This window comes from Microtus pennsylvanicus, chromosome 5 (genome assembly GCF_037038515.1).
Source record: "Microtus pennsylvanicus isolate mMicPen1 chromosome 5, mMicPen1.hap1, whole genome shotgun sequence".
Classification (NCBI taxonomy): Eukaryota; Metazoa; Chordata; class Mammalia; order Rodentia; family Cricetidae; genus Microtus; species Microtus pennsylvanicus.
Genome location: NC_134583.1, coordinates 121,106,922 through 121,132,346, shown reverse-complemented (window position 1 = coordinate 121,132,346; position 25,425 = coordinate 121,106,922). Strand labels below are relative to the sequence as shown.

The following is a 25,425-nucleotide window of genomic DNA, read 5'->3' as shown; positions in this document are numbered from 1 at the left end:
TAAAGATTTTTCTAGCAAAGAATACAAAAGGGTAACAGGAGGGAAACCTGCTATACATTATACGGCATGCATAGGAGGACATGAGGGAAGTCACAGGAAACAGCTAGATGACAGACTTTGAAGAGGAGACTAACAAACTTAGAGAGCTGAATCAGCGATGTGAAAGGACGAGAGGAATCACTAAGAGTCAGGGGCGATCACTGTGATGTTAGTTACTAAGAGTCAGGGGCGATCACTGTGATGTTAGTTACTAAGAGTCAGGGGCGATCACTGTGATGTTAGTTACTAAGAGTCAGGGGCGATCACTGTGATGTTAGTTACTAAGAGTCAGGGGCAATCACTGTGATGTTAGTTACTAAGAGTTAGGGGCGATCACATTAAGATGTGAGGGTTGAAGAAAGAAATAATCAGGAGTCTGATGCGGACATAAGTTTGAGTGCCTAACGAGATTTCCCGGTATAAATAAAGAAATAATGGGAAAATCAGTCTAAAGCTCCAAGGACATGGAAGAATTGATGGTGAGCATTTGTGAATAATAACCACAAAGGTCCAAACCAAGGAGGAAGGTAAGAGCACACAGCAGTGGCAGATGCAATGGAGGATAAGTCATGGGGGAACTAATCCCTAGAGTTGACAACAAGGAGGCACTGCCATTAAAAAAGGAGAGAGCACAAAACGCTAAAGGGAGCATTAGTATCTCTGAAGGTAAGAAAATACTTTTGAAAAGGCAAGAATAAACAACCATATTAAATGTGTTGGAATGTCAACAGGAAGCCCTGACATTTTCCCACTAAACTTGGCAAGATAAAGGTTGCTTGTAACAATGGAACTGTGATGTGGTGCTGGAGAGTAAGTTCCTACCGGAGAGAGTTGGAAAGTGCACTGAGGTTAAGAACATCTAGTGGGAAGAGACACAGAATGTAAACAGGGATGAGATGTTTAACCCCCAAAAAGATATAAATAGACTTTGGATCCTCAACATAAAGTTAGCAACGGTGAGATTAAAATTTCTAATAATACCTGCTTTGTCTTATCTTTGTTAGAGCCATATGTTATAAAGAACACAATATTCTATATTGCTCAATTATCTACCAAATGACAATCAAAATCTCAGTATCTGTACCTAATAATGTTTACATATCCAAAATCTTTTTAAAAATTATTCTTGGCTAAACAAAATTTCAAGATTAAAGCCTATAAAAAATCAGTTCTGTCATTTGAGTCCAATCAAGTCTAAAAACCACATTTATAAACTATTTCTACAGAGATAGTCAGTTTGCATCTTTGGAGTACTGAGTGACCACATAGCTACTATCAGTCAACATCAAGCTTTTCTATGGTGCCAGACTTCAAACATTTTATACTTGGTCACTGAAGGCTACTATCTGAAGGAGGAGGCTTCAAGTAGAGGGGACGAGTGTTTAACAACATTTAAAATATATGTGTGTGTGTGTGTGTATAATCAACAAAACAGCTCCAAGTTCTGTAAAAGAGGGTAAATTAGTTTTAAGAAAAATTTAGAAATAATAAAATAAAGGCTATACATGATAAGTCTATAGTCAACACTAGACTAAAGGGGGAAAAACTGAGAGCATTTCCTCTAAGGAATGAGAGAAGACAAGTGTGCTCCATCTCTTTTATTTAATATACTACTCAGTAAGAGAAGATAAAAAAGACCCAAATAAGAAAGAAATCACATTAACCTTATTTGCAGTTGGCATGATCCTATATGCTTTGCTTAAAAAATAGTGGAGGGAGGACCCTAAAGACTCCACCATTAAACTCTTAGAAACTGATAAACACTTTTAGCAAAGCAACAGGATACAAAATCAACATCCAAAAATCAGTTTTTCTACATAGCAATAACGAACTTGCTGAGAAAGAAATCTAAGGAAAAACAAACAAATGAGAAAATTGGAAATAATCTAAGGGGTAAAATATCTCCACAATGAAAACTTTAAAAAACCAAAAAAAGAAGTTGAAGAAGACAAGACGTTTTAAAAAAGAAGACAAGACATCACTTGTGTAGCCACTAAGGAAATCACGATGGAGGTTTCTTATCAAACTAAAAGGAGAACCACCAGACCCAGGGGTCGCACTATACACTCAGGAAAGCCAGCAGACCACAGAGACCTGTGCATCTATGTTTATTGTTGCACTACTCACAGTAGTTAGGCAATGGAACTAGCCTAGCTGTCTAGCAAAAGATGGACGAATAAAGAAAATGTGGTCCTTATACAGTAGAAACTTGTATTCAGTTATAATGAATTAGAAAAACGTGTAACAACACATGGAGAAAAATGCCAAGAAACCCATTACTTTGTATGCTAAGCCATTTTACCAGTCCAAATCTTTGAAACTGTAATAAAATACACATAACATTTGCCTGTAGAGTATGTTACTTATATTTTTTAATGTTGTAGGATACTGTTAACTTACATGTGTTGTTGAATATTGGAGAATAATGTTATTGATAATAGAATACTGATAACTTGTATGTGTTGTTGAATATCTTGGAGGATACTGCTAACTTATATCACTGAATATTGTAGAATACTAACTTACAATGTTGAATATTGTAGAATTCTATTAATTTACACATTGTTGAGTGACAGATCACTAGCATCACTGAAATTTTACACTAACTAAACTATCAATCCTTGTTTGCCCCTTTCTGAAACCCTTGGCAACTATTCTACATATATGTTTCATATACATTTGACTAAGATTACCTCATGTAAGTATAATCATGTAGTATGTGTCATCATAAGGAACTCCCTCTTCTTTAAGGCTGAATTATATTCCACAATGCATCACCACATTTTCTCTATTCATTTAGCTACCAATGAACTGTCAAGTTGCATTCACACCTTCATTACTATGAATTATGCTGCAATGGACATAAGAAAATAGATACCTCTTCGAGATACTGTTTTCAATCTTTTTAAAATGGAGTGTTTGCTTATAAGATAATTTTATTTTTTAGTATTCTTAAGGACTTCCATGCTATTTTCTATTGCAACGTACCATTTTACAATCTCCCCAGCAATATGAAAAAGTTCCAGTTTCCCCACATCATGGCCCACCTCTGTTCTGGATTTGGCTGTTTTACAGTAGCTATCCTACTAGACATGAGATAATATATCACTGGAGCTTTGATTTGCATTTCCTGTTGAACATTTTGCACACATTTTATGGCCACTTAAACATCTTTGGAGAAATATAAATTCAGGCCTGTTGCTCATATTTTAATCAGGCTATTTGCAATTGAGTTATTGGGATTCCTTATATATTTAACACCTCCAATATACAGTATGCAAACGTATTTTCCCATTCTGCAGGCTGTTTCTACTCAGCTGTTTCCTTAATAAGCAGAAGTTTCAAAGTTTAGTAGAATTTATAAAATACCCTTAATAAAACATTACTATTTATTTTAACTTATTTTTTAGCCTTTTAAATTTAAAAATTCTTAAAATTTAATTGAATTTATTCATTAAAGTTGATTTCAACTCACTGTCAGTTGATTTTAAGATTTTAAGAGCATATTCATATCAGAATTTTATACAACAGGCACAGAAAATATCTTACTTCAAATGGTTTAGAAGTCTAGTTTCGGGCTGGAGAGATGGCTCAGTGGTTAAGAGCATTGCCTCATCTTCCAAAGGTCCTGAGTTCAATTCCCAGCAACCACATGGTGGCTCACAACCATCTGTAATGAGGTCTGGTGCCCTCTTCAGGCATGCACGCAGACAGAATATTGTATGCATAATAAATAAATAAACAAATAAATTTTTAAAAAAAGAAGTTTAGTTTCAGAGCAAAATAGAAGGTAAAATAATACTTAAACTAAAAAAATCAAATTGTACCACCTAATCAGAAATCTTACTCAGCAAAATAAAAAAGCAATCAGAGATATACGCAGTCTTCCTATACCTTGGAAATCCTCCCCTCCCAGCGTCAGGTGATAACACCATACATGCAAATAAGAACTTTATAAAACACTTGACTCCAACACAAGAAAGGGACTTTTATATATAACTGTTATATACTAACATAAAAAAACTATAGTTGAGAGCAAAAAATCAAGGCATGATTTAAACCTATGAACTCTGCTAAGGAAGCACAACTGATTCTGTTACAGTTTTCTTTTTTGTTGATTTTTTAAAAGATTTTATTATTATTTTTATTGAGCTCTACATTTTTCTCTGATCTCCTCCCTGCATCTCCCCTCCCCTTCAACCCTCTCCCAAGGTCCCCATGCTCCCAATTTACTCAGGAGATCTTGTCTTTCTCTGCTTCCCATGTTACAGTTTTCTTAAGGCATCCTCCACAAAAGCATTTTCACACTTGAAAACACAAAATAATATCCATTTGAAGGTTTCTATTTTACTTCTATTCAAACTGGACTATACAAAATACGTATCAAAATTTTAATCAACACAATAAGACAATAATCTGTAATGAATGTTCAGAGTATGTGAAGAAAATACTTCAATGTTTCTGTTTAATGCACTGGACTTTAACAGGACCGAGCAGTAATAAGTCAGGGAGACAATCACTTAAAACCCTCAAAGATATGAAAGATGAGATCCACAAGTATGAAGCAAAGGAGACGTCCAACAGCTTATTCACACTGCCAAACTGGCCATGTATAAGCCAACACTCATTCACCATGAATAACCCACATACAGGACACCTACATTACCACCTCCAGGGATATGATTTTTATGTCATTTCTTTGTCACCTGCCATTTCTTGCTATTCTTGGGCATTTTCACTCTCTCAATTGTTGTGAAATATTCTTTTACACTGTGTGAAGATATGTCAGTGACAGGTTTAATAAAAAGTTAAACAGTCAGTAACTAGGCAGGATTTTCCAGGCAGACAGAATGCTGGGAAGAAGGCAGAGTCGCCAGTCAGACGTGGAGGAAGTAAGAAAGCAGCATGGGTTGTACAGAGTAAAGGTAATAAACCCACGAGGCAGAAAGTAAATTAATAGAAATGGGTTAATTTAAGTTTAAGAGTTATGTAGAAACTCAGCTGAGCTTTCAGAATTCATAAGTCTTCATGTCATTGGTGAGCCAATGGTTCCAAGGAAAAAACCCAGCAACACTCAATCTATTGGGCAGTTCAAATCTCATGACCTCCAAATTATATTCAAAGTTTGCAAAAAAAAAAAAGTCTAAACAAGAATTGAGGTGCCTCCCATTACAATAAGACATGTGATCTTGACATGAACTTTGTTCAAGTGATGACCTTGGTTGCTCTCACTAAAGCATGATCTCACTTTATCCTCTTTAAAACTCCACTATTATTATTATTCCATTATTACTAGTCCAATTCTAAAATCATAAAAGTGAGGCATCAAGGCTGTTATATACCTAAGTACAGAAACACCACAAAAGATTAATTTGATTGCTCTTGCATATGCCTTGTGGAGATTTTAGCACTGTTCATTTTTTCTTTTCTTTTCTTTCTTTCTTTTTTGACAAGTTTTTACCATGTATCCCAAATTGGCCTGGAGCCTCCTATGTAGCCCAACCTGGCCTCAAATTTGCAATCCTTCTGCCTCTACTTCCCAAATGCTGGGATTACAAGTATGTGCCACTATGTCTGGCCTTCACTTTAGTCTTCTTTGATACAAGGTCTCGGGTATGTAGCCCAAGCCTATCTTCTGACTATGGAGATTATAGGTAGGTTTCACCACTCAGCTCCACCAATGCTCTAGATCTAGAGGACTCAGAATAACTGTTTCAATTAGCTAATGCCTAGAACACTAGAGGCTCTAACTCACTCTCTTTCATACCTCTAGACAACCTAACTGAGCCATGAACTGAGAAGCAAGAGGAATTTCAATGGGTCAATAAAGCTGATCAAGTTCTAAGGCCCTAACCTTATATAGGGTTACCAATCATAAATCCTCTAACTAATACAAAGCCAGCACTCTCTGATGCCATTTAAAAACCTGCTTGCCACAGATGGTTTAGAGCTACTTATTTGTGAGATAAATCTTCAGAGATCCTTTAAAGCTCAAGGAATAGTAGCACACTGTCAATTTCAACAGACATTGCTTGAGTGACTAAGCCCAGGGCAGGTGTTCTCTACTCCCTGCTGCCACACCAAACATTAACCTGTCTGACTCCCAATTAGCCCTTGAGCTGCTTGAAAGCAAAACTAAGCCATATTGTTTTTTATATTCTCCATACTTAAGCAACATTCTTAGCATATGGATGTCATTAATAACCTGGTCAATAAATGAGTACAAAAACAAACGTTCCTTAACAAAGCAGTAGAATTCAATGTTTCATTAAGACTCTGTGTGTGTGTGTGTGTGTGATCAGTAAAAGGAACACAAATTCTTTAATGACAAATTCTTTATTATTTTTTGACTCAACTCAATAACTATTTTCCTAGTGAAGCAAGTACATGTGACACATGTTAATTATTTACAGAAACTCAGATCATTTGTAAAGTAATAGTGATGACAAAATTAAACCAGATGTACACTTAAGCCCTAACCCATCAGGGTTCACTCTTGAAAGCCATGATTTCATAACACTATTAATGAAGCAGCGCTCTATTTTTAACGCACTACACTTTCGCACAGAAGTATTGTATAGACTCACTGCAGTTAAATAAAATAGCATTAACACTATGACAATTTCTGAGCTTACCACAAGTTGACAATCCCAGTAACCATGAGGTGGAAAGAGAAAACAACAAATACACACTTGCACAAGTAAATAAATGTAAAGAGCACAAAGACTGTTGCCTCCAGGCAATATAATTTAATTTGTAATGTACCAAAGAAGTCACCAGATGAAGCAATGGGCTAAGTCCTCAATACATACCTTCTTTTTGACCATCAAAACAAGTTCTTCCAAACAAGCAACTTCATGATTACTTTAAAGAGAAGAGGTCGCATCTCTAGCAAGTTTAAGAGTCAGAACTGACACCCTGTCTGCTCTAATATCCAGGTTTGGAATTGCTTGTAGGCTATGCAACCCCAATTAACAGGCCACCTAACTTTTAACAAGGGACAGTATGGCATATTTGTTTTAAACCTCATCATTTTGAGACTGTTCAGCTTTACACTCCTGCACATACCTTCCTACCTCAGCCACTGCTATCTGAGTCATGAAGGCTAGTTATAGTAGAAGTCAACAAAACACTGAAAGATAATGTATCAATCAATTGTACAGATTTCCGAAGCATGACATTTGCTGGTTTCAAAAAAATTTGTGATTCTACACTTCACAAAGCAATTAATCCAAAGACTAAAGACAAACAAATGCCTCAAGTCTGAAGAAAGACTCTTCAAAGGACAAGTGGGACATGAGATACACACTGGACACAAGAGAAGCAGCAAAAACTGAGCCACAGATCAAATATGGATTACCATAAGATCAATGTAGAACTCTCAGTAGCCACAGAAACAAAGGAAATTCTTACATACAGTATCTTCTCCAAAGACCTCAATGGAGATACAAAAAGAAGGACTACAGGCAAGAGAGACACATTTGGGGAGGAGAAAACAGCAGGACCCATGGAGAAGTACCAAGGCACCCCTATGCACCCTCCAGAAAAGTCTAAATGTCTGGAGAAAAAGGAGCATGAGCTTCTGCCCCCCAGGCACAAATCCTCCATTGCTAGGTAAAGAAAACAAACCTTTACTTCTGAAGAACAGGGGCAGAATTCCTGTCTTATGCCTGAAACCCAGAGGAAAACTGAGGCACTTAGGAAAACGTTGAGATTAAACCACATCTCAGGAAATATGGCTACAAGCCTCAAGTAAGCAACTACTTAGGAGAAGAGCTAGCAGATGGAGAAATACCTCTACAAAACATGAGTTTAAAGGGCAGACCTAAAGCTGAATGTAGACCACACATTAGGAAAAGCTTCTAGTAGGACAAGAGAAACAGCTCAGTAGAACACTATTCTAGTGTGTATAATGACCTAGGTCCAACATCCAACCTCTCAATCTCTCCCTTCCTCTCTGTGATTCTCTATAGCTTGCCAGATATAAATCAACCTTACCTGGCACTAAAGTTCTCCCATGACTTGGTATCAATCTACTATGTTAGTCATAATGCTACCATTCTCAGATACGAATCCTCCATTCTAAGCAGGGTGACATCATTGGCCTGCTCCTTCTAACTTCTAAAATGCTTTCTTTGAACCACATCAGCTTAAATAGCCCCAGTCACTAGTCATCCAAAAGATGTATCACAAATTCACGTTTATCCTGTAACTATGTAAAGGCAACTGATTCACATATTCTGTGAATTCATATGCACTCACTATTCATGGCATTCGTGTTATTATATACAGGATATTCTTATTTAAGTGTTGCTTTTATGGCCAAGCATGATGTCGTGTACCTAAGGGTCCAGGGAGCCTGCACAGAAGACTGAGGCAGGATAACTGCCCGAGACCAGAAATTTAGTGCTGCCCAGAACAATGGATATCTCCATCTATTTTTTTTAAAAAAATGGGGGGGGTGCATTTATGCATTTATGATGGTTATACTCAAGAATCCTGGCCTAGAGATAGCTCAGCAGTTACGAATGTATTGTTCTTGCAGAGGACCCAACACCCATATCAAACAGATCACAACTGTCTATAGTTCAGCTGTAGAGGATCTGAAGGCCCTTGACACAACACACACATAAATACTTTTAAAAAAGAAAGAAACCTGTAACTGTCAAGGTAGGCATTGTCTCTAACAAGTTCCTTGTAAACCTGGGAACACAGAACTAAATAAGCATACAAGAGAAAAGGGGCGATTGCACAAGTTAACTTTAAATCACTGTAACAACTTCCAGAAAAAGTTTGTTTTTATATTTTTAGAAAATGAGACGAGCAGCATTAGACTGTGCTCTGTGAAATCTGCAGCTGTATTACACTCATCTTCCACAGCTGAAAATAGGGCCTGGCACACGGAATATACTCAAGCAGTTCAGTACTTAACCAATTTCATTTTCTATAGCCATAAGGTAGAAATGGAACCCCGAAGTTCTACTCCAGTCAAACTGTATTCTACCTAAAATAATTCCTAAATTATATTTGTTCATTTATTTTCTCTGAATAAACTACAAGTATCACAAATGCAAAAGCTGGGCTTTTTTTTTTTCCTTTGGTTTTCCAAGACAGAGCTTCTCTGTAGTTTTGGAGCTTGTCCTGGAACTCACTCTGTAGACCAGGCTGGCCTCGAACTCACAGAGATCCACCTGCCTCTGCCTCCCAAGTACTGGGATTAAAAAAGGTGGTGGGTGTAACCACCACCAGGTAGGGCTGTTTTTTTTTAAATTTACTGTTTGTTTGTGTTTGCACATGTGTACGAGCATTGTTGTAGAGGCACAGATGCAACAGTGTACATGTAGAGGTCAGAGGACAATTCTGTGGAGTTACTTCTCTCCCTCCACCTTTATATGGGTCAACTGCCCTTACCTGCTAAACCATCTAACCAGCCAGCCCACTTAGCCCTCTTCTGAAGCCTGCAAAGCAACTAATCCCTATTATGCATGCATGTACGTCATTCATAGTAAGCATCAAATGCTCCCTCAAAATTTTAAGGTAACTTAAGAGCGGCTCACATACACTTACCTACCCCATGTAAAAACATGTTCTTCCTAGCAATAAGATTTATTTTTCATCATCTTTGGCACAAATTCTAAAATGCTATCTGCCAGTTCTTATGCCCAATAAATATGCATCCACAAGCAATTATGGAGATAGATAGCTTATGGGGAGGGGGCACTCCTTGGTCAGGTCCCAATGCTGGCCTGTGGTTAGGGGGAAAGGAGTAGGGGGAGGGGGTGGTCCTGTGATTAATCACTGCCCACTCTGCTTAGGGGTATTTATCACAGCCCACTGTCAGGTAAATCACTGGAAAAACACCTCTTCAGTAATTAATGTGAAGTGACGGATGGACAGCCCCTGGGCCCATTAATCAGGAACATCAGCAGCCTACTGAGATTATGAATGTCAGGATGCATAAACTGCCAGTGGATCAATAAGCCCAGGAATTCATCCAAGGCTCTCATTTCCGAGGCATCTCCGGTACATTAGGTTCCCTCAACCCCTCCCTCAATCTGAAGTGAAAATCAAGGCTTCAGAACAAAGAACAGGAGCTGAGGCCTCAAGTGACCACTGCAATAATATGGTCAAGGAAGATGGCTATGACTAGGAAAGAATCCAGGGTAGGCAACAAGCACACAAAGTGCCATACACTGATCAAGAGGCTCTCTCAGAAGGCATGCTGCACTTGAAACACGGAGTAACCAGGAAGACATAGTTGGTTTCACTAATCAAAACCTCATTATCCATTTTAGGTATCATCCTGTTCTTGCTTCTTACTCATTTTCCTGTCCAAATTTTTTTCCTTTCATGTAAGAACCACTAATGTAGGGAGAAATAAAAATGAAAAATCAATTTTCACTACTTAAGAATCTGGGTAAATTTTTAATTTAATAAGAAAAAGAACTTATATGAAATAAAACAATTATTTAAATTTAATTTAATCTCATCACTTGTTACTATGATAAACACAGAAGTATCTATAGTGCTAACCAAAAACATTCTTCATGAAAAGCATTTGTTCAACCTGAAAAATTGTCTGGCACCCAAAGAGAATAACGGTGTCATAATCCAAGTTTAGCCAAATTTTGTATGGGAAGGAAGGTTGGGCTAGGGCTTCATACAGAATGCTGTAGGCTGGCAGTGACGGGAAGGAGACTGCCCTTACTGCCACATCCCGCCAAACCCCAGTGCTCTTTTGTGGTCAGACTCAGGCCAGAGCTACAATTGTTGGTTAGAAAGTGTCTCAGAGTTACGGCTGCCTGTTCCGCTAAATCTCATCTCATCCTACTGATGGATGGATGGACAGATGGCTGCTTGGTGAAAGCAGCATTATCAGCCAGCTTCTATGGAGCCTCTGAATGATGGATAGCCCTCTTTCTACTTTCTCCAAACCACCATCGATCCAAGCCATATTTCAGCGGTCAGAAGCCCAGTAATATTAAGACACACAATCAGGTTAAGTTACTTGCAGTATAAACCTCTAAAACAGAAATCTTAACACCTCTGCTTTGCTGTCATGAACTAGGCTAAAAATGCTACAGTTTGATTCTTTCTAGCTGCTAACACAATGAATTCCAACAGCTCAAAGCCCAAAGGGAACAGCTGGGCTCTATTCCTAGCAGTACTTGAAAAGCTGACTTGCCTGCCAAATTTTTTACTAGCCAGTTCATTTCTGGGAAATGAACTCTGCAGCAGTGGTGAGCAGATCTGTGAATATGTGTATCCAGTGGAGTGTGAAGCTATTAGAACCATCAAACCACCTAGAGTTTGTCAGTGATTCCATCAACAACCCCAAATGCGTGGAGTCTTGGATCTACCAAGTATACCAACACTGAGGATGCTCACTAAAGCAAGGACAGATTAAAATCCTGTCTTATACAGAATTCAAAAATGTTGTATGTATCTAGTCTGCTTGACCAGCCCCTATCCTCTTATTTGCATATTAAATTATTAAATTCTAATCCCTGCTTGCTTTCACAACCATATTTCTGTATCCATTTTTTTCTGTTTTAAACACCATAGGACTGTCTGCCTACTTAGAGTCCATTGTCTTGTTCCTTCTATGTCACCCTTGGCTCTCTAGCAACTTAAGGTCATACAACTGGCTTCTGTATCAAAATTATTTCCACTTTCATGGCTAGAAAAAATAGAATGTGACATCAGCTTTGTGATATGGAATCCTAGAGCTCATGAGTCTTTTTCCATGTTTATTCATTCCCAAATGATCTCTAAATGATTCATATAACCCCTGCACCCACTCAGGATGACCTGGCTCCTAGTCTTTCAACCATGACTGAACTGTTGCTACTTTGAACCTATACTCACAATTGTCTGTTTTTAGTACTTACACCTTAATAATCACCAATAGCTGTTTTTATCGAAACAATGTACTATATTTAAAATCTGTATCTTTGTTATAGTGGTCTATTTAAGAACAGTATTGCCTTTCACATAAATATTAAAGAATGTCTACAGAATCTCACACTACTAAAAAAGGACCAAATAGGTTAAAAATAAGCATGCTAATATTTCAAACAAAGATACCAAAGATCCAAGGATTTTGTTCTGTTTTTTTTTTTTTTTTTGAGACAGGGTCTCATTATGTAGCCCTGGCTGGCCTGGACCTCATTATATAGATCAGGGTAGTCTCAAACTCAGAGATCTACCTGCCTCTGCCTCTGTCTCATGAGCACTGGGATTAAAAGCATACACCACCACACTCAGCTCAGAACCCTTATGTATGCCCATGGCTGCATAATTCAATAGCTACAAGACTGAGACCTGGTTATAAATAGCATGCTCCCTCTGCTATACTCCTCAAGACATTTCATTTTCATCCTTGGAATTTCAACAAGAGGGTAGGTCATGGGTTGCATGTGTATGCCTCCGTTTGGACACAGGAAGTGACCAAACAAGTTACAAAGGCCCAAACCCGGTGACTTATTACTGCTATGCTTCCCACCCAAGATGCACACTGATCATCTAAGAGTCATTAAGTATCTTGGAAAATAAAATCAGGTAAAGCCCTGTCAATCTCTACTCTATTTAGTTATCCCAGTTCTATCAAGAACATTGAAAAGAAGAAACTAAAAGATCAGAAAGCAAGAGGCCCTACAACTCACCCTAAATGGACAAGGATGTAAGTGAAATGTGCCCTTTTCATTTCCATGACGGGAACACATTTCTGGTCAGAAACGAAGCACAAGATGATTGATGGACTTCCCCCTCTGGTGGACAGAATGTGTCACTACAGCATCTCCCAAGTTTCCAACCTACCTCTCCACACAGCTCAAAATGAAGTTCAGGACACCACTACAAAGAACAAATGTGTGAAGGAGGGGTGGGAAAGACAGAAAATAGAGAGGTGCGCTGTACTGAGAGGCAGAACTGGAGATGTGATGGCGGTAAATGGTGTTGTCTCTGGGCTAAGCCCTGTTCTTGGCACTGGGGAACACAGCCAATGATCACTGCAATGAGTATGTGCAAGCAAAACTGTTCCGGAAAAAGAGTAGACTGGGTGACACACCACACCTTCCACAGTGAGATTTTTTTTAATTTTTAGTCTTTATTTTTTATTTTTACCTTTTGTTTTCTTTTGGGGGGAAGGTTGCAAGAGTGGAGGGGAGAGATGGAGAGATGGAGATGAGTAGGATTGAGGTGCATGATGTGAAGTTCACAAAGAATCAATTTTTTTAAAATTCAGGTTGTATAATCTCTTCATTTTATTTTAATTGATTTTATTGAGCTATACATTTTTTTCTGCTTCCCTCCCATCCTCTCCCCTCCCCTTCAACCCTCTTCCATGCTCCCCATGCTCCCAATTTACTCAGGATCTCTCCATTTTAAAGATGAGAAAACTAGTTGGAGAGTTATCTCAGACTTACAACTATGTGAGTGGAAAGCCAGATCAAAATCTGTATCACCTATCAACTAAACTAATAATTTTATCACCCACTTTTCCACCAAGTGTATGCTCAAGATACATGCTCAGCAAAGTTTAATCAAGAAGTTAATTGTGCTGCAAAAATAATCACATAATGCACATCAAATCCAAATATATTATCCACACTAATGCTCATCTCCATTAGTGGAAATGGTCAGGACAACTTTCCTAACTGATTCCCACAAGAACTCTACAACTGTTCTCCCAAGAGCAGAAAAAAATTATTTTAAGAATTCCAAAAAAAAAAAACCCCACACATACATAAAACAAAAATCTGGTGCCAAAAGAGTAGTAAATAATGGCAATTCTTTGAACTATATAATCCATAAGTTCATAGAAAGGTTGTTTTATATGCATTAGGCCAATTATATTTTAGAATAATCACTTTTTAAAGTCATTTGTACAGCTATGTTAAACCAATATGAAGATCCTGATCTTCATTTTTCCAATTTGATTTAGAAAGCATTTAGTCAATGCCTAAGAAAATGATGACTTCTTTTTTTTTAATCTGCTGCTGTGAACCATGTCTAATTATGTCTTTTGTTTCATTAAGGTTTAGGCCCTAAAACAAAAGTGAAGCAATGGTGGAGTAGCATCAATAAAAGTAGCAGGGGAAGGGAAAGAAAAAGGAACTATCAGCTAATAAGTGTGTCACAGAGACTGTATTAAAGTGTGTGTGTGTGTGTGTGTGTGTGTGTGTGTAGTAATATGGAGCAGCGGTGGGGCTGTGTCCCCAAAACCCCAGCCGCCTGCCCGGCTCGGCTAGCTTATGCCCCGAAATAATTACACAGACACTGTATTCATTTAAACACTGCTTTGGCCCTTAGCTCTAGCCCTTACTGGCTAATTCTCACATATTAATTTAGCCCATTTCTAATCATCTGTGTAGCGCCCCTACGTGCGCTTACCGGGAAGATTCTAGCCTAAGTCCATCCTGGGTCGGAGCTTCATAGCGTGCGTCTTCCCTGGAGCAGGTAGCATGGCGTCTCTCCTGCGTCTGCTCCGGAGAGGAGAGCTGCGGAGTCTGACCTCACTTCCTCTCCCTCCCAGCGTTCTGTTCTGTTTACTCCACCCACCTAAGGGTGGCCTATCCAATGGGCCTAGCAGTTTCTTTATTCTTAGCCAGTGAAATCAACAGATTGATATATGACACTCCCACATCATGTGTGTGTAAAATCTCATCTACTACCAACATCTGATACTGAAATTAACTGCTTACTGTACAAGGATCACATTGGCCATGGAGAAAACCAAGATGGAATATTTAGGGAGTTGTGAGGTGTGAGCAAAGGCAAGTGTTTTGGGGAGGTAAAGTCCGAGATGGTAGTTTGGGACTGAAGAGCTCAAAAAGGCAAACTTTGAGATAGGAGTTTTGAAAACTCTTAGATATCATGAAAGGCTGAACCACATGATGCTTGTTCACATGGGCTTCTGAGGGTACACTCGCTGTCCCTATCCTGAAGAAGAGTTTCCCTGGCATGAAATGCCATGCCTAGGAGGACAGGGGAACAGAATGTTTGTGTTGTGGAAACAGGCAAGTATACAGTCAGGTACATTTACACCACAGTATTAGTTACTTTTCTTGTTGCTGTAACAAAAGTTTGTGACAAAAGCAACTTGAGAAAGAGTTCATTTGGCTCACAGTTTGAGGGGCAACACTCCAGCAGGGAAGGCAAGCAAACACGAGCAAGAGGCTGCAAGCCACATTGAGATTGCAGTCAAGAAGCAGAGAGAGATGAGTTCTAGGGCTCAGCTGGCTTCCTCTTTCTCCTCTCTTTGAGACTGGGACCCTGTTTCATAGGAAGGAGCTACACACATTCAGAGTGAGCCTTCCCTCCTCAGTTAAACTTTTCTGCAAATCAACAACACACACACAAAGTACAGTCTTCTAGGTGACTTCAAAACCAGTAATGATGGATGATTATTAATCATCATAACCAGGATCTGCAAAATATAGCCTCAAGTCTAAATCTGGACTGTGGGCTGTTTTTTAATAAGTAAAGATTAAATGGAACATGGCCAAAAATAAATAAATAAAATCTCATTTCCTCCCAACTACAATAAAAATGACACAAGTTCACCTAGCTAACCTATTAGTTAAGATATCAAAGTTCCCACACTTAACTAATACATTAGGTTACATGATACTCAGTAAGACACACCAATGTATTAATTCCATAAACATTTACAATTTGATTAAACTCTGTAAATGCAAAGCAAACAAAGACATTTCAAAACTGCCTTAATAAAATGAGAAAAACACCAAGATAAAAATGAAAGAACTTGCACACTTTCACGGCATGTCTATTTCCAATTGCCTTCTAACCTTGAAGTGCTGACAATTATAGCTGACTATTGTCTGAAACTTCCTCATTCACCTTGACTCAAAGCCATATGGCGAAGAACCTCGGCAGGTGTCAAGCCAGGAACTCCCCATTTTCTATTTCCCATCAGAGTAATTTCTGTACTTCTTCCCCCAGTACTTGAAAGCATCCAGTGGCATACATACACATGGGGATAATGACCAGTGAAATGAGTAACACAGTTTTTAGACTAGAGAAAACTTCAAAACAGAATATAGAAACTCTTCACTGTTGAGTTTTAGAATTGAAGAAATGAAGACAGACATGGTGGTGCACACCATAATCTTATAACCTGGAGCTGAGACAAGGTGATCCCAAGTTCAAGGTCAGCTTCGGCTATAAAACAAGACTGTTTGAAAAAATAATAAAAAATTTCAAAATGAGAAACATCTATCAAATATGAGTTGCAGATGATATTTTCAGATGCATCTTACAGGACATAATAATTACCGTATTCTGTGCTTTCCTTGGGCATGTATAGCCTTTGCTTCTCTGTATGCCATTGGACAAAGAGAATACAACTTCAAGATTTCACGAAAATCTGAGTATCGGGATGACAAAAGATATCTAGCACATAATTCCAGTAGAACCTTGAGTCTTAAACTACAGCATGAAAAGGTTTTCCTTGCAATATAGCATAATTAATGTCCCAAACATTTTACACTCTACTAGCAATAGTCACCACGCATGAGCACCAACCGATTTCACACTTTATAGGCTGGGAAACAGGCTGAAACTTAGTCTCTTTCACACTCCACTGACATGGCAACCCTGTAGCTCACCCGCTTAACTCTTCCAAACTTAATGTTAGCTCTATTACTGACCATTTCTAAAAGCACTCATTTGAAAGGTTTCCTGTGACTGAACAAGAGCAATACAATAAACAGACTTTTCTGTTTCCTACTCTGAATATACATTTGGCAGTAGGGAGCAAACAGAGAAGAGAAAAAACATAAACAAAAAGTTCTCTTTTTCTCTACACATCTGGATGTTGGTCTGTGTTTTTAAAATTGCTCAACAGTCTCTTTCCTGGGTCTGTTCTGAGTTAAAATGGCATTCTATTGCTGACAATAAAAGCATTCAAAAGAATAAGGCTTTGGGGGCTGTGTCTCAACCCTCGCATGCATTACAACTTCCCCCTCTTTAGGATGCACAGCCTAAAGCCAATAAATCATTAAGTGGATTTTTAAAGTTGAGGCCACTATACTTAATTTGTGCTTAGTGTCTCTTTTTATTATCTCTTGTGACTCCGATCAGAAAACTAAGTGGTACCTATCATTATCTCAGCTCCATAGATGAGAAATCTGAAATTTCAATTACTTAAGATCACAGAGCTCCCATGTTTAATTCAGAGTTCCAGACCCTGCACTTAACTATTATGTTAGACTAAAACACAAACTTTCTAAAATCTATAACGGAGTAAAAGCATAGGAGGGAATAGCTTAATAAACACCAACAAAAAAGTGAGTAACTGTAAATGAAGGAGGTGGAGTCTATATGCTATAAATAGCTACAACTGTTATCTGCCTCTCCCTGCAGCTACGTCAACATGTATGAAAGAAAACTGTGCCTAGAGATGGAGAATACCAAAAGGCAAGTTTCTCTTTGAGCAAGCAAAGAAAACATGAAAGTTAATAAATAAGAACTTGTCTCCTATGCAGGTTTAAAGTTTACTAATTAAGAGCTTCAAGAATAACAATTACCTTAGAATACAAAAACATCTTCACAGCAATGTTTTAAGGATCAAAAAGCTTGCACAGAGGGTTGCAGAGGCTTTCAAAGAAAAACAATCTACTGAACAAACATTGCTCAAATACTTAAAGCACATTCTAATCTATTATTCTTATGATTCAAAAACAAGATAAACGTTAAAAAGAGATAAAAGCTAATAATAAGTAATGGCATTTTCTCACTGTCAAACTAAGTGTTTATTTAGATCTATGCTGGGGCAGTGGAGATTATAAAGCAGACTACAAGTAACAACATAATTTGAGACACATGAAAAGAAACGTAGCCTCCCTCAATAAGATGTCTTTAACTAATTAGAAAGATGAAGCAGAGGAAATAAGTTGTTTGAATGGAGTACATATAATTGCCAATAAAGAAAAAGGCAATAAATGACAGAAATCCAAGTAAAGAAGCATCTTTAAGGCCCTGGAACAGTTAAAGTAAATGTCATGAAATATGTGGTACTAGAGGTAAACCTTTAGAAAAGGTAATTCAGTCAGACAGTGATGACACACACAGAGGCAGGCAGGTCTCTGTGAGTCCAAGGCCAATCTGGTCTACAGAGCAAGTTCCAGGACAGCCAGGACTACACAGAGAAACCCTGCCGGGGGGGAGGGGAAAATGATGACACAGTGTTATTCAGACAGAATTTATGGGAGACATTCCAAACAGAAAAAAAAAAAATATAAAACCACCACCACCACCACCACCACCACCACCACCACCACCACCACCACCACCACCACCACCACCACCACCAAAAACCATGTGAAGAGGCAGAAAGGACTGCAGACACGATGGCTTATGCAGTTGGCCATATCTGGAGCATCAAGGAATTACTATGGCCAAGCTCTTAGGAGGGCCCTCTTCTAAGGTCAGTCTTCTTCATATCCTCAATAGACTGAAGTGAGATTAGTGTTGTCTTCTATGAGCACTAATCCAGCCCGAGGGCTTTACCCTCCTACCAACTACTTCCCAAAGGCTCGACCTCTAAAACACCATCATTTGAGATTTAGACTTCCACACGTGCAGTAACGTGGTGAGAAGGAGCATAAACATTCAGCCTATAACATGAAATTAAGTATGGATTTCTGTAAGAAAGCTGTGGAGACTCAACCTAAGACTTGACAATGGAAGGCTTCAACACCAGGGAGATCAGGAATTCAAGTAGAGCAGTGGGGAATCCAGTCTGGGCCCTAAGGATAATTTGAACAGTGAGTGCTACTGTTAGTGCCTCTGGGTCTCTACTCATCCCTCGATCACCGTACTTGCCCTTCCATTATCCTTTTTATCTTTTGAAATATGCATCATTGGTGTAAAGACAAGATAAACAACCTTAAGACTCACTCATACTTCTCTCGTGCCAATGACAAAGCAGTAAAATAACAACCCAAAGTCAGAACAGAATCAGCAGGAGGACCAGACTCTAAAGAGCTCCCAAGTCTAATTCCATATTTAGAACGAGTCGGCAAAAGAAAAATGTAACCTGTCCCTATGAAGTACTCCTTGTAGTCTAGAAACTCATTCTTTGATATCTAATACAATTATGGTAAGTTGTGTATTCCAGAAACAATTATCAGCTGGTGGTATGTATTTAAATTTATTAATCAAATTAACTGAGCCAATCAACCAGATACACTGGCTTGTACTAAAAGCCAAGCTATTTGGGATCTAGTAATGTTATATGGCCTTACCACTACTGCAACAATTCCTAAAGAGGAATTCCTAAGCTCCCATCTCAATTATACTGATATTTAGTTTCATTCCTGATCCTGATACAAAGTGATTTATCTGGTCTTTTTAACAATTTAAATTCCATCTGACCCAACCTTACAGACTTTTTTCCCTATTATTTTATGTGTATGGGTGTTTTTGCCTGCATGTGTATCTGTGACCCACATGTTGTGCCTGGTGCCTACAGAGGCCAGAAGAGGGTGCTGAATCCCTAGGACTAGAATTATAGACAATGAACCACCATGTAGTTGCTGGGAATTGAACTTGGGTCCTCTGAAAGAGCAGCCAGGGCTCTTAACTGCTGAGCTCCAGTGCTCTTAACTTTCCAGCTTCCTGAACCTTACAGTTTTGGTGACATGACAAACCAGAACAAAGACACTTTTCAGAGGGTGTTACCATCCCATCAATTTGCCCTCCACACCCTATTTTTGTCTCCCAACTTAGAGTTTAACTACTAGAACAGCTTGCATTTAAACTGCCCACAAAACCTGAGTTGTTCCACTCTGCTCTCATTTCTTCCCCTCCCAGCTCCTCTTTAGCTTACATATAACCATTTATTCTGCTGTCCACCTTCCCAACTGCTGCTCAACCATTCATAGCCTGTCACAGATTGTCAGTTCTGCATTTGGGGACTTAAGAAGTACTCTTGTGGGACAGTACAAAGTGTTAGTACAGCATTTTCCCGGACACAATGTCACTCTTTATAGCCAGTAGAAAATTAGTTTCTTCTTTGAAAAAAAAAATAATACTCCTAATAAGATGGGTACAAGGAGATTTTAAATAACCAAGACTCAAACCCCCTTTGGCTTTCTCTGAGATGTAGGCAGTCTCTGTCATGTGCATGCATCTACTCACTAAACCACACACATCTATAATACCTGGAAAGCAGATTTCTGATGCGAACAAAAGCAAAACCTCTATCAAAGGCGGGAGGGGGTGGGGGGGCTACTTTATCCTTTTTTCCTGTGTCTAAGTCTTCTCATCCTTGGATTCTATTTGAAACCACTTTGTTTAAACTTGGGTCTTGACATCAGCATTTATTTCTGACTATGTCTCACTGTGCAAAACCATTTGAAAGAAACTTCTGAGCTGGGTATTGTAGAGCATACCTGTAATCGCAGCAGTTAAGAGGTTGAGGCTGGAAGATCAAAAGGCCAGTCTGCGCTACAAAGACAGTTCAAGGCCTGCTTGAGCTACATAGAGAGACACTGAAGAAAAAAAAGAAAGAAAAAAACCCCAAGTTTGTCATGTGCTTCAGCAACATAAGTAAGTTATCTTCTGACAGCTGCTGTGGCCAACCCTCTGATCACCACTAAAGCCTCTACTCTGCACCTCAGTTTCCCAAACTGCTCCTGACAACACACGTAAGCTGGGAACAGTGACAGGACCATCAGGATATGAGTAGAAAAAGCTCTCCAAAATAGCAGTTTATAGTAATATACTGTTTTCTTTGAAAGAAAAGCTAATTGAAAATAAATACCTAAAAAGTAATATTAAAAATTAAAATCAGTTACCTAATTATTTTCATCTCCAAGTTCTTTAATAACAGTATTCATTATACTTTATTGAGGATTTAAATAGCCATCTATTCTTCTTGAGTTGAGTTAATTAAACCCCTATAATAACACTGCATCTTTGCTGTTCTCTATATGAATTATAGCAGAGCTGGAGCTTGATAAGGTACTAACTCTCAGTTATTACCTTAGAAAAAGACTATGGAAAGCTAGGAATCCAGCCCTGAAAACTAAGTCTGTATACTCCATAAACACTAAGTCTAACAAAAACTGTAAGCACAAGCAAAGGACCCAATTCTTTCAAGAACCTTGTTTCACCTCCTGAGAGTTACAAAATTATATTCAAGTACCACAAACAAGCAAACATATTTAGAATAAAAAAAACAATAGGTATAATTAAAATAAGTTTATATATTAAGCAACTTACCATTTTTATTTTTTAAACAAGAAAAACTACATACAGACAAGCTGTGTCTGAAGGCAAATTATACAAAACTTCCCTTCTGACAGCCTTGCCTAAAAATATAACAGAAGTCATTTCTAAAACTACACAACATTTCTTTGACACCCATCCAAGTGCTTAGTAAAGACTTGACAGTGATTTAGCATGGACTGTGTGATAAAAACACACACATGCACGCACCTTTTAGACACCCACCAACAAACATGAGCAAAGAAATGACATCTCACTTTAGGTCTCTGAGGACAGGTGTAATGGGACAGAAATACCTTCTAACTGCTATCAAAAAAAAGATAAGAAATAAAACAGAACAAATTACAAAACAATGTTCAACTTCCAGGCATTACTATAGTTCAATATGTTGTGTTAATGGCAGGTGCTGAATACCAGGCTGGCCATAAAAACAAAAAACAAACAAAAAAAACCAACCCTCAGCAGTTAATAAAGAAAAACCTACATAAGTTAGCAAAGAAATGTAAACTAAAGACGCTCTTTTTTAAAAGGAATTTTGGTGTGGGAGGTCCTTCTGTCTATGTGATGCTTTTATTGGTTAATGAATAAAGAAACTGCCTTGGCCTGTTGATAGGGCAGAACTTAGATAGGAGGGGGGGGGGGGGCCGCGAAGGCAGAGAGGGAGGAGCCATGGAACCGCCAGATAGACATGCTGAAACTTTCCTGGTAGGCCACGACCTTGTGGTGATATACAGATTAATGGAGATGAGTTAAACTATAAGAGTTAGCTAATAAGAAGCTAGAGTTAATGGCCAAGCAATGATTTAATTAGTAGAGTTTCTTTGTGATTATTTCAGTTCTGGGTGGCCTGGATGAACAAGCTCCTTGCAACAGAATTACCTAAGTTTTTTTTAACTTTAAATTTTTTTAAGTCAGTCTTGTTTCAGTGAAGTCAGTAGAAGGCTCAAGAACATTATCTAGTAGACACACATTTCTATTAGTAGAGAAGGCATCTAAACAATATGCCTAATAAACTTATAAATCAAAGGTCCTCTGATAAGGCAATTCTGCTTAGAGGACTGACATAAGAAAATATCTGGACTTCTATATATACTTTTCCAGAACTGTTCATATTCTTAAAAATTATAAGAAAATCTAATATTCACTGATACAAGTATACTCATACTATACAAAACCATGTGCTTTAAAAAGACCGATGTATAGCCAGATGGTGGTGGTGCACATCTTTAATCCCAGCACTCAGGAGGCAGAGTTAGGTGGATCTCTGTGAATTTTGGCCAGTCTGGTCTACAGAGCGAGTTTTGGGACAGCCAGCGTTACACAGTAAAACCTTATTTTAAAACAACAACAACAAAAATTATATACCTTTGTAATTGATATAAATATCTGTAAGGTATTATTGGATTAAAAAAAAAAGAGGTCAGGGAGGAGTGTTGAGTGTTAGCCTAGCTGGTACAAGTGCAAGGCCCATGGTTTGATCCCCGCCACCACACACACACACACACACACACACACACACACACACACACACACACATAAAAACTAGTTTTCAAAGGAATTATAAATATGATATTTATATTATATGTATATAATATAAATATAAATGATGACACTCTGAAGACATTCTTGAAACTGGGAATGACAAGAGTGCCACTGTAATTCCAGCACTTGGGAGGCTGAGGTAGGAGGATTGCCTCAAGTCTGAGGCCAACATGGGCTGCTTTAGTCACAAAAGTGTATACAGGCACACAAAAAAGCAGTCCTTGTTCTCAGAAAACCCAATCATTAAATTATCAATTTAATGTAAATTAAATGAAAATATCAACAAAATTTTAAAGAATTATTTATTTTATGTTTGAGTGAGCTATCTGCATGTACACCTTTATGCATCAGATCCCACTATAGATGGTTGTAAGTCACCATGTGGTTCCTGGGAATTGAACTCAGGACCTCTGGAAGAGCAGCCAGTGTTAACTGCTGAGCCATCTCTCCAGCCCCTCAGCAGTGGTTTTAATGTAGATAGACAAGCTAATAATAAGTTTAACATATGAAATCATATAATAGGATTTTTTAAAATTTCATATCAGTGTCTGGGGAAATGGTTCGGTCAATAAAGTACTTACCACACAAGCACAAAGGCCTGAGTTCAGATCTTTAGCACACAGCTAAGAAGCTGGATGCAGCAGTATGCCTGGAAGGACAAATGGAGGAGGATCCTACAGCTCACTGAACAGCCAGCTTCACCAAATCAATGAGTTCTACGAGACAGTGTCTCAAAAGGTCAGTTGGGAAGCAAATGAGGAAGATTCGACTGACTCCTGCCCTCTGCATGCATGTGCATACATGCATATTAACAAACCTACGCACACACGCTTAACACACACAATTTTTTAAAACCAGTGCAATAGACTGCAAATATTTTATAACAAAAACAATGGAATAACGATGCAGGCATAAAAAGTCCAGAAACAGGGTCTTACCTAGAAAGCCTGGTGATCTGAGTTCACATAAGGGTAGGAAAAAAACCGACTATACAAAGCTGTCCTCTGACATCTCCATAAATAAACATCCAGAAATAAATGATAAAAATTTCAAATGTGATAAGGTGACATCTCAAAAACTATACGGGTAAAAATGGTCTTTTAAAAGAAAATATGTCCAGTCTAGTCTGCAGAAAAAAATTATTAGGTCCACACATTTGTAACAACAAAATATCAAATGGAACATGGATCCAAATTAACAACTAAAATCATACAAGTACTCAAAACAAAATATAGGTGAATTATTTTCCACAAAAAAGGTTTTTCAATTTCGAAACAATATACAAATGAAACAAATAACTAAAGAAACTGGACTATAAAAAAGCCTGAACACTCGGAACAAACACTATAAATAACAACTGACAAACTACAAGAAAATACTTGTTTAAAACCATACAGAAGTAGAGCATGGTGGTTACTGGTCACTCTGAGTTCAAGACTGCCTAGGCTATAGTGAGACCTTGTTGTCACACACATACCCCCACACACCAATAAAAAAGAAACCAACCAAAACCCAACAACTGTATTGTGATCCCATCCTCTTACCTATCCAGTTAGACAAAGTCTTAAGGATGTATCAAATCCCTCTAAGGGAGAGCTTGAGGTGAAACTCTCACGGATCTCTAGTAAAAACTGAAATCAGTACAATGTCTTCAGATAGGAATTTAACAATATTTAAGAAAACTATATGGATTTTGGTCCCAGCCCCTGGATAGTGGAATCAAAATAATTTTTTCTCCTCTTCACTCTTATCATTATTTTCTACTTGTTTTATAATAAAGATGAAAGGCTTCTGTGGACTTTTTTCAATGATCCAGTTAGCTCAAATATCAAGGCAGGCACAACATCTTCCTCTTCTACAATAGTATTCTTTCTGCAAACCCATTTGGTTACATATTTAACCACCATATTGCTATTAATACTTTATCTTTCACTTATTAAAATTATAACAGTTTAGCATTATGTCACATAAGAGTACCTTAGTCTTATGTCTCTATGCATATATGTGTGTGATATGTACATATTCATGTGTGCAGGTGAACATACATGAGTACAAGCCAGAATGTAGAGGCCAGATGTTGTAAGAAGCTGCTTGTTTGTTTCCAGCTGCTCAGCCCCAAAATAATGTCACAGAAACCATATTATTTGCAATACAGTTTGGCCAATAGCTTAAGTGTATTTCTGGATAACTCATATCTTAAATTAACCCATCTCCATTAATCTTTGTATTGTCATGAGGCTGTGGCTTACCAGGTAAAGTTTCACTATCTGGCTCTGGCAGGGCTACATGGTTTCTCTTTGACTCCACCTCCTTTCTCCCAGCATTCAGTTTAATTTTCCCTGCCTAGCTCTGTTCTACCCTATTAGGCCAAGAAAGTTTCTTTATTCATTAACCAATAGAAGCAACACATAGACAGAAGGACTTCCCACACCAGCCAGAGGTCAATGTTGGGTGCCATTCTCAATCACTCTCCTTTTGAAACAGGGTCTACACTGATTCTGGATCTCACCAATATGGCTAGACTAGCTGGTTGGAAAGCTCCAGGGACCAAGACATCACCACTTCTACAGTGATGGAATTACAGGT

General features: G+C 38.2%; 1 protein-coding gene across 6 annotated transcripts in view; it reads right to left on the bottom strand.

The window, feature by feature from the left end:
* Positions 1-25,425, bottom strand: part of R3hcc1l (R3H domain and coiled-coil containing 1 like) — an 85,518-nt gene that overhangs the window by 47,727 nt on the left and 12,366 nt on the right. The window contains exon 1 of one of the 6 annotated variants that reach the window (XM_075974126.1): positions 23,421-23,440. The exons of the other annotated variants lie outside the window; for them this stretch is intronic. The gene's annotated coding sequence lies outside the window, so the exon portion shown is untranslated. Of the gene's footprint in view, positions 1-23,420; positions 23,441-25,425 lie in introns of those variants that run through there. 6 annotated transcript variants of the gene reach the window in all.